We start from the raw sequence: 16,184 nt of genomic DNA, 5'->3' as shown, positions 1-16,184 counted from the left end.
CATCACTGCACACATATCAGTTTAAACCATGTGTAGAATACAGTCAAGCTGCAAATTAAATAATTTTTCCAAGCCCTGCAAGCAAGAGTATAAGAGTCTAGTCCTCTTCTTCCCCTCCCTCCTCATCTGCTCCATACTCCTTGATAATGAAATAGGAATGAAAGTATAGACTCTTTAGTTGGTTTTTTCTGCTCTCTCTCTCCCCAACACACACACACACACCGGTTGTTGGTCATGGGTCTCTGCTCATATTCTCATGTACTATCTTCCCTAGTAACATTCCTGTTTTTTCTGGCCTTACTATGTTAAAAAAACAGGGGCATGTCAACACTCTTCTTGTTGTGAATAATTAACTGCGGAAACAACGTTACCCACACCAAACGGATCAATCCTACACAAAGATTGATCTTTCTCAATAGACAAGACTTCAACACCCTCCAAAGCAATATCCCAACACTTCCGATATCAAATAACAAGCATATGAAATAAAACAATCAATGTAAAAAAGAACAAAACCACAAGGCGAGATATATCGTGGTTCGGCAATTTGCCTACTTCCACATATTTCAAGAGTTCCAAGCTTTACTAGATGTCCCGAGTAACGATTACAAGTCTCTCTCAATTCACTCACAAAGAATGAACACTCAACTCACAAAGAATTGTTCTCTTGTAATCACTCTCTTTTCTTGGTTTTGGAAAAGTTAGGTTTTCCAAAAAGCCGATTTTGTTTTTATACCAAAAACCAAAAATCGCGGATTCTTGTAGCGAGGCCATAAAAGGACTGGCGGGTCGGTCGCCAAAATCAACTGGAGCACTTAAGCGGCGCCTCTGGCCGGCCGCGGCGCTAAATTATGAGTCATGGCGCCAAGTCGCGCCCACTCTGGCCTGGCGGTGGCGCTCGATCGTGAAAACGAAAATTTTCTCTACATTCTCCACCTCGGTGAGGTTTTAACACATAAAACCAAGCCAACACATCCAACAAGATCACATCCAATAAGAACACCTCCGGCCAAAGGAAGACTTCGCGATCAACCGCCCCGAAGGTCGTGCCCATAGGGGGCTCTTTCAAACATGTAGGATTTGGAGCAAGTCCAAACGGTGTTGGAACTTAACTCCGGTGACAACTTTTCGTCGATATCGCCAGGGGTTGTCATGGGTGTCTACTTTCTCAAGTGCTACATCACCATCCTCAACGACATCCCGTATAAAGTGATATCGGACATCGATATGCTTGGTCCGACCATGATGAACTTGGTTCTTCGCCAAATGAATAGCACTCGACTATCACAATACACAACAACAACGTTACGCTCGATACCCAAATCATCTAGAAGACCTCCGAAGCCATAGTGCCTCTTTCCTTTGCCTCTCGCCAGCGCCATATACTCTGCCTCGATTAGTAGATAGATCAGCAAGCTGTAGCACATAGCATAGACCTCCAACTAACCGATTGCACCATGCATCATAAACACATAACCGGTAGTCGATCGTCGTCTATCTAGATCACTGCATAATCGGAATCCACAAACCCACTGACATAACAAGTGCCTCCACCATAAACTAATCCCACATCCAAAGTACCGCTTCAAGTACCTTAGTACCCATTTCATCTTTGCCTCCCAATCTTTGCTTCCGAGATTTGCCATATACACGCTCCACAACACTAACGCACCTGTGGAAATGTGCGGCAAGTGTGCGCACCATAGCATACATCAAACTACCCACGGCACTTGCATAAGGAACATTAGCCATATGCTTTTGTTCCTCCAATCAACTAGGAGAGAACTTAGTGAAAGCCTAAAATGCCCACTAAAGGAGTAGAAACCGACTTTGCATTCTCCATACCAAATCGAGAAATTACTTTCAATGTATTTCTTACGAGATACAACTATCCGTCGCTTCTTCCTATCTCTCAATCTCCATGCCCAAGATCTTCTTGGCTCCACCTAAGTCTTTCATCTTAAACTTCGAGCTAAGTTGAGATTTCAACTTGTCTATCTCCACCATGCTTTTGGAAGCAATAAGCATGTCATCCACATAAAGCGGGAGATAGATGAAGTCATTACCACGAAGCCTTCTAAAGTAGACCAAAGCGATCATACTTACCGGTTGTACTCATGTTGCATCATGAATGTGTCAAAGCGCTTGTACCATTGCACAGGCGATTGCTTTAACCCGCACGATTGACCGATTCAATTTGCATACATAATCTTCTTTCTCAGAACGACAAACCCTTTTAGGTTGTCTCATATAGATCTCTTCTTCCAAGTCCCCATGCAAGAAGCGGTTTTTCCGCATCAAGTTGCTCTAACTCCAAGTTGAAGTGAGCAACTAGACTCAATAACACCGAATGGGGCGTATGTTTGACCACCGGGAAAATACCTCATTGTAGTCGACTCCTTCCTTACGTGAAAAACACTTTGCTACCACTCTTGCCTTGTACCCGATCTTGTCGGACTCGGGAAGGACCTCTTTCTTTCAAACACCCATTTCTTTGCCGATAGTCCTTTTGCCGCTTTGGCAATAAAACTAGGTCCCATGTGTGATTTTTATCAAGAGATTCCATCTCTGCTTGCATAGCTACCAACCAATCTACGTAATGAGCATCTCTAACGGCTTCCTTGAAGCTATCGGCTCAATCATCTTCGATATTCAAATGCATATGCCACTAAATCCACGACCATAGTGTTTCACCGCTTCTTCCATGCCCATACTTGTGCACTTCTTTAACTTGTCTCTGTGGCTGGGGTCGGCCACTACAAGTTCGCGGATGCTCATGCTCTTCTTCCTGTTTCTTTGTGTGGTTCCATGATTTGGTACCTCATCATGATCTAACCATCATCTGGCGCATCGGACAACTCAAGCTCGATGGCTTGAACCCATGGACTTCGCCCATTACGCCCTACTACTTGGAAACACTAAAAGATAACCGCGGAAGTCTCATCAAAGGTAACATCTCTCTGTGACCGGGGAACTTGTGGTCTTCTAGACACCACATCTGTATCCCTTTACCCCATTTGCGAAACTAAGAATATGGCCTTCTTAGCTCTAGGATCTAACTTGCATCCCCTCACATGGTAGTAAGTTTGTCGATCCAAACACTTCATAAAAATACTATAATCACCGGGTTACGACCACACCTCATAGGGTGTCCTTGCAATCTATGGTCGGTAATCGGTGACCTATTAATACGGGTAACACGCCATGGACAACAGCATCACGCCCAATACTCTTTTGCCTGGACCGGCATTAGACAATAAACATCTTGCTCTTTCAAGCAAAGTTCTATTCATCCTCTCTGCCATTCCATTCTGGCGTGGCGTGCTTTTTGATCGTATCGATTAATGCGGCAATTCCCTGTTCGCGCCTGAAACTCTTGGAAAGGTCCATAGGTATACTCGATTACCATTGTCGGGGCCGTAATGTCTTTACTTTCCTATCCATGCGATTCTCAACCCTTGCCTTCCACTTCTTAAATGTCTCAAACACTTCATCTTTCGATTTCATCATATACACCCACACATAGCGAGTATGATCATCAATGAATGAGACATAATAGCGGTTACCTCCCTTGGAAGCCACCACGGAGGTCCCCAAACATCCGTATGCACATAATCAAGGATGCATTTGTCGTCGTGTGCTTGCTTGACTTGAACTTGACTCTGACTTTGCTTCCCATAGGCCTTGATGCTCCGCGGAACCCCATACTTGGCTTCTTCAAGTTCTTCAAGAGCCCTCTTGCCTGACTCGGACAAACCCTTTTCACTCATATGCCCTAAACGTATGCCACATCTTAGTGCACTTTCGGAATCATTACTACATGCACCCATCTTTCATCGCCTTCCAAACCGTACTACCAATCGAGGTATACAAGGTTCCATATTTTTGACCCTTCATAACAACTAAAAGAGCCATTAACAATATTTAGGACTCCACCTTAAGCCCACAAATTTGTGGCCTTTGGAATCCAAGGTATCAAGAGAAATAAGACTTTTCTTTAGCTCAGGGGGACATGTCTCACATCGGTTAGAGTCCTCATTACACCATCATACATCTTGACCATTATAGTTCCAATTCCTACCGTCTTACAAGCAACGTCATTACCCATTAAAACAGAACCACCATCAATGCTCTCATAAGAAGTAAACCACTTTCTATTCGGGCACATATGATAGGAACATCCGAATCAAGGATCCACCTCTCCGTCATATAGTCTTGTGTGGACACCAGATCCGAACTCATCCTCTTGAGCACGAAGCATAATTTGCCTCAAATTTTGCCTTTACCTTTCTTCTGACCCTCTCTCTTATTCTCTTTCTTCGGGTGAGGACAATTACTTGCGTAATGTCCTTTTTCATTACAATTATAACACCCCGTGTTTTTATTATACGTATTTTTCTATTTAATTAATTAATTTAATTGTTTATTTTAAAAATTCGTCGGATTGGACTCGGGATACGTGGGCTTGGTTTTGGGCCCGAGTCGGTGTTGGGCTTGGGTTTCGGACCCAAGTATATAAACACATTGTTCTAGAGAATAGGGTTTGAGAAGAGAATAAAATATAAAAAATGGAGGCACAGAAAGAAAACCGTTTCTTTGGAGAGGTAGAGCACCGCGACGATTCGGGCTAGGAAAAGTTTTATTCGACATCTAGTTTGGTTGAAGCTAAAGGTGAGTAGAGAATACCTCAATTCATTTAAACATGAAATTTCTTACTCTTCTGAGATGTTTTGGGTTTACCGACAAAGTTATCTTGCTATCGGTTTTACGCTTTCTTGCTCATGTTAAGTTTCGTGTTTACTCCCTATGTATCTATGTAGAGGAATTGGAGAATACCTATTGTGTTCACATGATAAATTTTATATGGTTTAACCTAGCTGTTATCGTTGGTTCGAGATTGTCGACATTGTCGACATGAAAATCTGCCCCAATCCTTTGAAATAAAAACGAATACATAATTTGTTTTGATTACCGTAAGTGGAACTAGATAAGTATCTATCGTTTCTTTGATTGGTATTGGCGGCAATTTGTTGGTGTCATCTTGACCGGGTTTGTCGAAGCTCATCCTGAGGCGTTAATGGCGCGACACCCGGGCGTCTTCGAATGAAATTCAAACCGGGATTCGGTTGTTTTGTGTTGGTTGTTGAGGTATGTTTGAATGTTGGTAGTTTGTGGGGGTTGAAGCTTTGAACATATGTTAATGGCGGCGGATCCGGATGATTTGAAAGCGATTTGAAAACTAAGAATTTGGGGTTTCTTGAGGAATTAAAGTTTTGGGGTTTACATCCCAACCAATTTCGGTTGGTTAGTTTTGGGTGGTGTGTGAAGGCTTTTGGGTGGCGGAAATTTGGGTTGAAGTCTTTGGAGAAGAAGAAGGGATCGGCCATTACTCCCGATGCTTTGGTTGGGCTTCATTTGAGTTGGGCGGACCACACCCGGTTTGATCACTTTGGGTGGGTTTCTTATTTTTTTTTGTGGGCTTAAGTTTTGTGGGCTTAAGTTATTTTGGGGCTTAGGTTCTTATGTGGGATTAAGTTATTTGTTTTGACTTTAGACTTTTGGGCCCTCGATTTTGGGCCTTGGTTTTTGGGTCAGGTCCATAGTATTTTAAGTGGATCTTCAAGTTGGGCCAAACCGGTGTATGGGCGGGTTAAGGCTTAAGTTATTGAACACGGTCGACTTAGATAAATCGGTTTGGGGTAGGGTTGACCCTTAGCGGTCGACTTTGACCGAGTTGACTTTTGACCGGGGTTGACTTTGACCCGATTGACCCAATTTGATATTTTAACTTCGGTTTATGATTCGGTTTATTAGGATAGGTCTAGGGCTTTTAGCATGCTTGGCCTTAGGCTAGAACCTTTATATATACGTATTATGCGTGTATTAAATATTATGTGATTTTGCGATTTTATGATATGCAACGCCATAACACTTAGACATCAATCTAATTAATAACGTAAAAAACCAAAAATACATTTATCAAGATACTCATTAATTCTTTGAAATAATATATACAATAAAGTTCAATAATCGTAAACAATTTACCGCTCTTTTTAGAACTCTCCACCCTCAAGTTTTGGATTTGAGTTTTATGATTTGTTGATGTCATATGTTAGGTGGGCATTTATTGAATGTGTCATAAATGGCCCGTTAAGCGTTATATATGGGTATTCATTGAATGTGCCATGAATGACCCGGTATTCATTGAATGTGCCATAAATGACCGATTGTTTGGATTTGCCCGCTAGAGAGGAACTAAGGTATTAAGCCTTGCAGGGTTAGTTGTATTTTTTTTATTATCGCGAGTGTTTGGGTTACTTTTGAATACATAGGATATCTATATCGTTATATGCAAGTTCTAACTTTCTTTGCGGGAGGGTAGGACTTAATAACATTTTGTCTTGAGGGGCGCTTGGTCCTACCCTTATACAGCAGTGAATATCGGTAAGTTTTAATTCCGGTATTTAGATATTAAAACGAGATATTAGAATGAGTTAAGATAATAGAAGTTTTGCTTGGGAAGAACTATGCCGGTTGAGATGACGGAACTACCTGTCTTCCAAGCTGAGAATGATTAGGTTATGATAGAGTTAAAGTGTTAGTTGGATAAGAAAAGTTTTGAAATGGTTTTATGTGGTTAATCTACTCATACCAGCAAATTCCATTTTGCTGACCCATGTTTGCTTTGTTTTTTTGGCAACGTGGGTGTGTTCTTGGGAACATAGGTGGAAGGCAGTGGAACCGCGGAGTGTGATTGGGATTCTTGCCTGGAGCAGTCCGGAAGTTTATTTTTTTGGTCTGTTCTTTTTGGAAGTATGTAATAGTGTAGTTTCATATTCATATGGAATGAGAATACGATGTTGAGGACCTGTTATTCTTAGAATTTTATATTGATGATTTTTGAATGGAAGAGAGACTTTTTGGAGTTTTGTTGTTAAGATTATTTATGATGTGGGTTTTAGGTTTTGACATGTGTAGTATCCACCCCGTCATAGCCTGGGTTTTTAGACAATTGAATATAGTGATGTTTGAGATATTTATATTTCAAATATTCATTTTTTTTAATTGTTTAGAAATTCGGTGGCGACAATTAATTGTAGCATTTATACGTACATGTTTTAAAGGCTTCTTTGACTTGGACCTAGAATTATCATTACTTGAATAATTACGTTGGGGCCAATTTCCTCTTGCCACTAGCCCCGACTTGCATCAATGCTATTCTCTGCACGTCTTCTTCATCAACTCATAAGAAAGAAGTGCACTCGAACTTCGTCAAGATCGGCGACTTCTCTGTTCATGAATGTAGTCATTAGATGCTCATAGCTTTACGGCAAGGAGAATATTAAACATGCCGCTTGATCCTCATCATCCATCTTCATACCAACATTCAAATAATCCGCTAGGCGTCGTGAACTCACTAACGCGTGCTCTTGCATCGTTGAACCATCGACCATCATGTACCGATAAAAAGACGCTTCTTAAGGTACATCTTGTTCGTCATGCTCTTGGTCATATACATAGACTCTAGTTTGAGCCAAATACCGCGGCGGTATTTTCTCCCATCACACTATACATGACCTCATTAGCAAGACATAACCGGATTGATGAACAAGCCGAAGATCGAACTCTTCCCAATCATCATTACTCATACTCGCCGCCTTAGATTTAATCCCCGCTTCAAAGCCTTGGCAAACCTTGTTGGATGAGGATGTCCTTTACTTGGACTTGCCAAATCCCAAAGTTATTCTTCCCATTAAACTTCTCTACTTCAAACCTTTGCGTTTGACATCTTGGGAGCCATCTTTCAAGTTACACACAATAACCCAAAAGAAACGGTTTCACCTCGAATTTAATCGAACACCTTGTCTACACAAATTTTTAGTACTAAACTCAAAATCCTAGGTCGTATACCTACGCCTCGATACCAATTGTTGTGAATAATTAACTGCGGAAAACAACGTTACCCACAAGCGGATCAATCCTACACAAAGATTGATCTTTCTCGATAGACAAGACTTGACACCCTCCAAGCAATATCCCAACACTTCTCAATATCAAATAACAAGCATATGAAATAAAACAATCAATGTAAAAGAAGAACAAACCACAAGGCGAGATATATCGTGGTTCTACGAATTTGCCTACTTCCACACCTGCGAGTTCCAAGCTTTACTAGATGTCCCGAGTAACGATTACAAGTCTCTCTCAATTCACTCACAAAGAATGAACACTTTCAACTCACAAAGAATTGTTCTCTTGTAATCACTCTTTCTTGGTTTTGGAAAAGTTAGGTTTTCAAAACCGATTTTGTTTTTATACCAAAACCAAAAATCGCGATTCTTGTAGCGAGGCCCATAAAAGGACTGGCGCGGGTCGCGCCAAAATCACTGGAGCACTTAGCGCGGCTAGCTTTTGAGAATTGTCGCTAAATTCTCGAGTCATGGCGAAGTCGCGCTCACTCTGCTGGCGCCGATCGTGAGAAACAGAAATTTTCTCTACACTTCTACACCGGCCAATTCGATGGGATCATTTTCTTACAGCAAACTCTCTTTAGAGATCAAAAGAATTTGTTATTTCTACTGCTTCATTAAGTAGTTGCTTGAACCTATGCTTACTATATCGGGGAACTTATTATGAAGAAACTTCAGCAATGCCATATGGCATACACAAGGAAAATGTATGCTGACGCATGTATAACATTTGTTAAACCCTTGATTATAAGAATCCACTGAAGCTTCCATAGAGTTCCCTTAAGAGATACCTGGTCGACAGTAAGTACAAAACAACTATTACCCGGGGGAAAAAAAAAATTAACCTTCTTAACTCAATATGTCCTCACATCAACAAGAAAAATTTAACTGTAGAAAGAATATTTTATCGACATTAACCTATTCAGGCCGTGCACAAGATTGCAACATTTAAATTAAAGAAAATACTTCAAAATGTAGTTGATATGTCATCCATAACAAAGAGAGATAAATTTCCAACTATCAAAGCTCTGAAATGTTTGTTTCTGTAATGCAAATTGAGATTATGACCCCAAAAACATAAAGTCTGCAAGATAGTCACAACTAATGTGCATCAACCTCAAATCAGAGAGTGTTTTTTCAACTTGCCCGATATTCGGCTGTCATAAATGCACCTTCAGAGCTGTTCGCTGCCTTGATAAAACCTTCAATGTTCCTGGCAAGCAATGCAAGTACAAAAAGAAATGTCAGAGTCGGCAAGTGCAATGAAAAATGTCTAACAATAAAAAGAAATGGGAACCTCAAGGTCTACTGCTACTGTAACCAAATATTCCACATTTCTAGTTATTCAAACAAAACAAGAATTTGAGAAAAATATGTTGTTTGAGATCTGATTATGTTCTGCTTCTAAATACAATAAAGGAGTTAAATAAGAAGGCTAATGAGGACTGATAATGAGAACAAAAAAATTGGACTGCTAACTTCATCCAGCAATAAGCAATCATATGATTATTGGCCTCAATAAGCATGGAACGTCCCAATCTTTCAATGCTCAAGTGTGAACGAGATATTCACATAAATAAGGAGATGGGAATAAAATTATATGCCTTCCCTCCACAACATCATACTGAATGAAAATCTACTTTACTGAAGGCTCTCAGGCTACTTTCTCAGTTAAATGAAAAGATGGAAGATTACGGCATCACGTTGAATCACTACCAGTAAGTACTCCAAGCAAGATCCATATGTTTATCAGTACTCTGTATGAACTGCATGTGAAGTGTACCATAACAAGATATATGTCAGAGAATTGTGAAAAGTAATAGGAAAAATGTCAAATTTCCACCATTCACATATGACAGGAAATATAAGATATGAAGACTGACAGTTGGAATAAATAGGAATGAACAACTTGATTTGGTAATGTAGTTCGCACTTACAATCCGGATATAGCTTCAATTTCTTCAGTAGATGTCGATTACACATGTCGAGACTCTAGGAAGCATTAGTAATTGCTTTAAAACCACAATTTTCTTCTTTGGATTTGCAGATAGTGTTGAAGAAGATCTAATAGTCACTTTCAGTATGGCTCTTGCGTTTTTCAGCAGAAACCCAACCAAACCAAGTTCTTTCTTATTTCCATCAAAACTGCTAAGCTCAACTGACTTCCAAGTGTGGCAGAAAAGGTTGAGGAATTGCTTCAAGTGTCCAAGAACCATTAGTTCCAAGCCTATCTCCATGGTAGGCATCCTATATGAAAAGCAAAAATCAAAAGTTTAGCATGGGAATTACAACATACAATTTATTTGAAAGGAAGGAAAAGAAGATTATCGTAGGGAACTTACTACGATAAATTGAAGAGAACTTGAGACGTAGGCAGTTCGTCCATACAAACTCTGGGCTTACTATGTTAAAAAAAATAGGGGCATGTCAACACTCTTCTACACCAGCCAATTCGATGGGATCATTTTCTTACAGCAAACTCTCTTTAGAGATCAAAAGAATTTGTTATTCCTACTGCTTCATTAAGTAGTTGCTTGAACCTATGCTTACTATACCATATGGCATACACAGGGAAAATGTATGCTGACGCATGTATACGATTTGTTAAACCCTTGATTATAAGAATCCACTGAAGCTTCCATAGAGTTCCCCTAAGAGATACCTGGTCGACAGTAAGTACAAAACAACTATTACTCGAGGGAAAAAAAATAATTAACCTTCTTAACTCAATATGTCCTCACATCAACAAGAACAAATTAATTGTAGAAAGAATATTTTATCGACATTAACCTATTCAGGCCGTGCACAAGATTGCAACATTTAAATTAAAGAAAATACTTTAAAATGTAGTTGATATGTCATCCATAACAAATAGAGATAAATTTCCAACTATCAAAGATCCGAAATGTTTGTTTTTGTAATGCAAATTGAGATTATGACCCCAAAAAAAGAAAGTCTGCAAGATAGTATTCACAACTAATGTGCATCAGCCTCAAATCAGAGTGTTTTTTCAATTTGCCCGATATTCGGCTATCATAAATGCACCTTCAGAGCTGTTCGCTGCCTTGATAAAACCTTCAATGTTCCTGGCAAGCAATGCATGTACAAAAAGAAATGTCAGAGTCGGCAAGTGCAATGAAAAATGTCTAACAATAAAAAGAAATGGGAACCTCAAGGTCTGTAACCAAATATTCCACATTTTTAGTTATTCAAACAAAACAAGAATTTGAGAAAAATATGTTGTTTGAGATCTAATTACGTTCTGCTTCTAAATACAATTAAGGAGTTAAATAAGAAGGCTAATGAGGACTGATAATGAGAACAAAAAAATTGGACTAATAACTTCATCCAGCAATAAGCAATCATGATTATTCGCCTCAATAAGCATGGAACGTCCCAATCTTTCAATGCTAAAGTGTGAACGAGATATTCACATAAATAAGGAGATGGGAATAAAATTATATGCCTTCCCTCCACAACATCGTATCATACTGAATGAAAATCTACTTTACTGAAGGCTCTCAGGCTACTTTCTCAGTTAAATGAAAAGATGGAAGATTACGGCATCACGTTGAATCTCTACCAGTAAGTACTCCAAGCAAGATCCACATGTTTATTAGTACTCTGTATGAACTGCATGTGAAGTGTACCATAACAAGATATATGTCATAGAATTGTGAAAAGTAATAGGAAAAATGTCAAACTTCCACCATTCACATATGACAGGAAATATAAGATATGAAGACTGACAGTTGGAATAAATAGGAATGAACAACTTGATTTGGTAATGTAGTTCGCACTTACAAGCCAGATATAGCTTCAATTTCTTCAGGAGATGTTGATTACACATGTCGAGACTCTAGGAAGCATTAGCAATTGCTTTAAAACCACAATTTTCTTCTTTGGATTTGCAGATAGTGTTGAAGAAGATCTAATAGTCACTTTCAGTCAGGCTCTTGCGTTTTTCAGCCGAAACCCAACCAAACCAAGTTCTTTCTCATTTTCATCAAAACTGCTAAGCTCAACTGACTTCCAAGTGTGGCAGAAAAGGTTGAGGAATTGCTTCAAGTGTCCAAGAACCATTAGTTCCAAACCTATCTCCATGGTAGGCATCCTATATGAAAAGCGAAATTCAAAAGTTTAGCATGGGAATTACAACATACAATTTATTTGAAAGGAAGGAAAAGAAGATTATGGTACAATTAAGGGAACTTACTACGATAAATTGAAGAGATTCAATATTAGGTAGGTAACTGAATAATTATGTCAAATAGTCACCATATATGCTTTCCTCTACTACAGTGACTCACACTTTTCAAGTTTGAAAAGGCAAGAAGTTTCACGGTGAGGTTTTTCTTGGAGAGAGTCTTCAAATAATAAATCACATTGTATCAGTAATCGGTAATAGTTGAAACAAGAATGACCTTTTCACAAACTTTGATATAGATTGGATAAGTTGGAAACCTAATAAACACAAACAATTTATCACTGTGGCATCAGTAAATATCGTAAGATTCTTTACAACATCAATGCCTTGGATAAACTTACTCAATCGATTATCGTTAATGTCAGCTTCACAATAAAAGTCAATAGATGCTTTGGATAGTGAGGATAGACTGTGTAGGGAGACCTTATAGGCAAAATTGCTTTTCCAATCCAAGGTTATGAGACTTTCTGCATGAATCTTTATCTCACAATCATAAATATCATCATCTGCATAAAAATCATCAAATGTCATGTTCTTAAGTGCAGGAGCATAGATGTTGACAACCTTGATATTCCATTTACGACTTATCAGAAAAAAACTTTTCAAGAACTGGACAACTTAAACAGACTTGAAGAATCGCTTCGTCACAGCAAGATGTGATAAAATCAAGATGCAAGACCTTGAGACTTGACATAAAAAACTGAGCAGGAAATTTGAGAATTGAGTCCACATGAAGCTTTAGTCTCTTCAATGATTCAAAAGTGAAAAGTGTACAGGGGAACAGAAGAGGACGTTTCACCATAATGTCGAGAACAAGTTCTTGAACTTGACAACCTGATACAGTAGAGATCCATTCAATAACGCGAATATCATCAAGAATCAGGGTACCTGTGATCCAGAACTTGTCTATAAACGTTGTGTCATGGTGAAGAAGCACATTGTCCACAAAATTCATGAAAATCAACTTAGCCATTGGATCATATGCATCGGTACTAGGCTCACCGTGAAAGACAAGATTTGAGATTCCAATCCAAACTTGCTTCCATCTTGTTAACAATACTGTGGGAGAAGAAAGGCAAGGGCGCAGTCGCGCCTTGACCAAGGCTAGTTGGAGCGCAGCTGCGCCCTAGTCGGTGTTTGCAGAGATTTATCAGATTCTTATGTTTTCTATAAAGGAAAGTCTCCAATTCTTTATAGAAACATATAAACACGAATATGCACTCATGTTGTGCTATATAAACTCTCTGTAACCTAAACTCCTATTATCTCAAGCAAAATAAAAAACCTTTCTTCTCCCGTGGACGTAGGTCGCCGCATTGGCACCGAACCACTATAAATTATTGTGTCTTGTCTATTTATTTAGGTGTTAAATTCTACATGGTATCAGAGCGGAGCTCATAATCTCTCTCTAAATCAATCTAGATAAACACAATACATTATGCCAGATCCAAATCCAAACCCAAAGTCGGCTGTTACTACAGAGATTGATTCTAATCCTGGTTGGAAGCTGTCATCAGTTCTTTTGAATGGAACAAACTACATACCTTGGTCTAGAGCGGTTTCTCTATCGCTTGGTGGAAAGAGGAAATTGGGGTTCATTAATGGTGCAAAGGTATGTCCTGCCATTGATGATGCCGAATATGAGAATTGGGTTTCCAATGATCAGCTTGTTCGATCTTGGTTACTAAATTCTATGGAGTCTACTATTGTTGGGATTTTTACTTTCTCTGATTCTGCGAAGGAGATGTGGGATTCAATTGAAGATTTATACGGAAACCAGAATAATTCTGCCCGTGTGTTTGAACTTCAACTCGCAATCGGTGTTTTGCAACAAGGTGAGAAAACTTTTACAGAACACCTTGGGAATTTGAAGAAATTGTGGGATGAGTTAAACATTTACCGTCCCCACACCACTAATGCGAAGACTCTATTGAAATGGGCTGAGGAGGATAAAATCTTCACAGTATTTCGTAGTCTTAACCAGAATATGAAAATCTGGAAAGCAACATTCTAATGGAAAGAACTCTTCCATCACTTGCTGCTGTTTGTGCAACTATTCAAAGGGAGGAAACAAGAAAGAAAACCATGAACTCCGAGGTAAAGTCCTCAATCTCTGAATCTACTGTATTGTTTGCAGAAAACGATTTTAGGAAGAAGTCACAGGGATTTGAAAAGGGTAAAGGAAAAAGGGAACCATCTCACTGTGATCATTGTGGAAAGAACTGGTACACCAAGGACCGTTGTTGGAAATTATATCCACATCTTAAGAAGGAAAAGGAATTGTCCAAGAAAGAGCATGCCGCTGTTGCCGAGACATCAATGTCCAACTCAGATATTAGTCATCAGTTGAGTCAAATTCTCCAACAACTCACTAAGTCCATGTCTTCTAGCAAAGGTCAGTTTGCCTCAACTCATGTGTCAGGTAATTTACATGCCTATTTTACTATGCCGTAAAAACAAGAACTCATGGATAATTGATTAAGGACTCTTGATCATATGGCTAACTGCCTGCCTCATCCATAATTTTGTGTCCAAACCTGGAAAACATAATATTTCCATAGCAAATGGTTCCGCAGTTCCCATTCTAGGTAGTGGTCAAGTGAATTTTTTTGATAAAAATCTCAAGAGTGATGCTCTAGTCGTTCCGTCATTCCCTGTTTAACTTCTATCTGTTGGAAAACTTACCAATTCGTTAAATTGTGATGTCATTTTTTCTCCTAACTCTGTCATATTTCAGGATCGAAAGTCGAAGAGGACGATTGGTGAAGGAATTTATTCTAATGGACTCTACTTGTTGAAGTCGCATAAAAAGGCGTATCAAGCTAGTGATTTACTTGAGAGTCGTATTTTGCATAAAAGACTTGGGCATCCATCTAGTCATGTCCTTTCAAATTTGTTTCCGCATGTTTCTTTAAACTCTGATGATGTTTGTGATGTTTGTCAATTTTCTAAACAAACTCGGTTATCTTTTCCACACTCGAATTCTGTGTCAAATAAGTTGTTTGAGTTAATTCATTCTGATTTATGGGGACCTGCTCCCATTAATTCCTATGATGGCTATAAGTATTTTGTGTTGTTCATTGATGATAAATCTCGTGCTACATGGTTATATTTATTGAAATCGAAAACTGAGGTTGTGACTGTATTCAAGGATTTTCATACTATGATTACTAACCAGTTTGGTGCTAATATCAAGATGTTTAGATATGACAATGGCACTGAGTTTTGTAAAGGTATGTTACCTGAGTATCTTCGTAGCCAGGGGATAATTCATCAAACTAGTTGTGTTGGCACACCTCAACAGAATGGCGTGGCTGAAAGAGAGAACAAACACCTTTTGGAGACCACTCGTGCTCTTATGTTGGGCATGAATGTTCCTAAGCACTACTGGTCTCATGGCGTCTTAACTGCTGCATATTTGATTAATCGTCTTCCCACTCGGGTCCTTGGTTTTAAATCACCATTGGAAGTGCTCAAAGCCAGGCCGCTGGATCTCTCTCACCTGCGAGTGTTTGGGTGTGTCTGTTATGTGCATCAGCAAGCCATTCATCGAGATAAATTTGATGCTCGGGCTACTCAATGTGTGTTTGTTAGTTATTCCACCACACAGAAAGGCTACATATGTTACAGTCCTGTGACAAGGAAATTAGTTGTCTCTCGTGATGTCCGCTTTGTGGAATCTGAAGCCTTCTTTCATGATTCACTATGCCCGAATCGGTCCTGTCGGAGTGTTTGGCAGATTTGGCACCTCTCCCATTATTATTACGGCTGAGTTGGCTCCTCTTCCAGCCGGTTGGTGAAGGCATTGCCCCCGTCCCCAATGGTTGGTGAAGGTACGATTCGCCACTAAAGAATTGGGCGCCATGAAGCAAAGTGCGGTGCAGCTGCGGGGCGGCCTTGGCGAGTGCCTGGTAATCCACGACTTCCAGTAGATGGGGCGCAGTGCGCTCGGGTGAAGCGCTTTATAGATTGAGCAAAGTGATCCACGACTTCCAGTAGATGGGGCA

General features: G+C 39.6%; 2 long non-coding RNA genes and 1 pseudogene across 3 annotated transcripts; 1 reads left to right on the top strand and 2 right to left on the bottom strand.

The window, feature by feature from the left end:
- Positions 1–9,139: 9,139 nt before the first annotated feature.
- Positions 9,140–9,897, bottom strand: LOC147477794 (uncharacterized). The gene is made up of 2 exons (XR_015208596.1): positions 9,666–9,897; positions 9,140–9,183 (listed from the first exon to the last, which is right to left on the bottom strand). It is a non-coding gene; the product is annotated as an uncharacterized LOC147477794 (long non-coding RNA).
- An 867-nt stretch (positions 9,898–10,764) lies between these two features.
- LOC147477793 (uncharacterized) lies at positions 10,765–12,929 on the bottom strand. Its single transcript, XR_015207831.1, has 5 exons — positions 12,857–12,929; positions 12,519–12,683; positions 12,187–12,337; positions 11,775–12,084; positions 10,765–11,056 (listed from the first exon to the last, which is right to left on the bottom strand). It is a non-coding gene; the product is annotated as an uncharacterized LOC147477793 (long non-coding RNA).
- Positions 12,930–13,735: 806 nt separating this feature from the next.
- LOC147477792 (uncharacterized) lies at positions 13,736–15,787 on the top strand (annotated as a pseudogene). The gene is made up of 2 exons (XR_015209099.1): positions 13,736–14,572; positions 14,915–15,787. The product of XR_015209099.1 is annotated as an uncharacterized LOC147477792 (transcript).
- Positions 15,788–16,184: the final 397 nt, after the last annotated feature.

Source organism: Coptis chinensis, chromosome 9 (assembly GCF_015680905.1).
Source record: "Coptis chinensis isolate HL-2020 chromosome 9, ASM1568090v1, whole genome shotgun sequence".
Taxonomy (NCBI): domain Eukaryota; kingdom Viridiplantae; phylum Streptophyta; class Magnoliopsida; order Ranunculales; family Ranunculaceae; genus Coptis; species Coptis chinensis.
The sequence above is the reverse complement of the archived record's forward strand: the minus strand, read 5'-3'. Positions and strand labels throughout refer to the sequence as shown.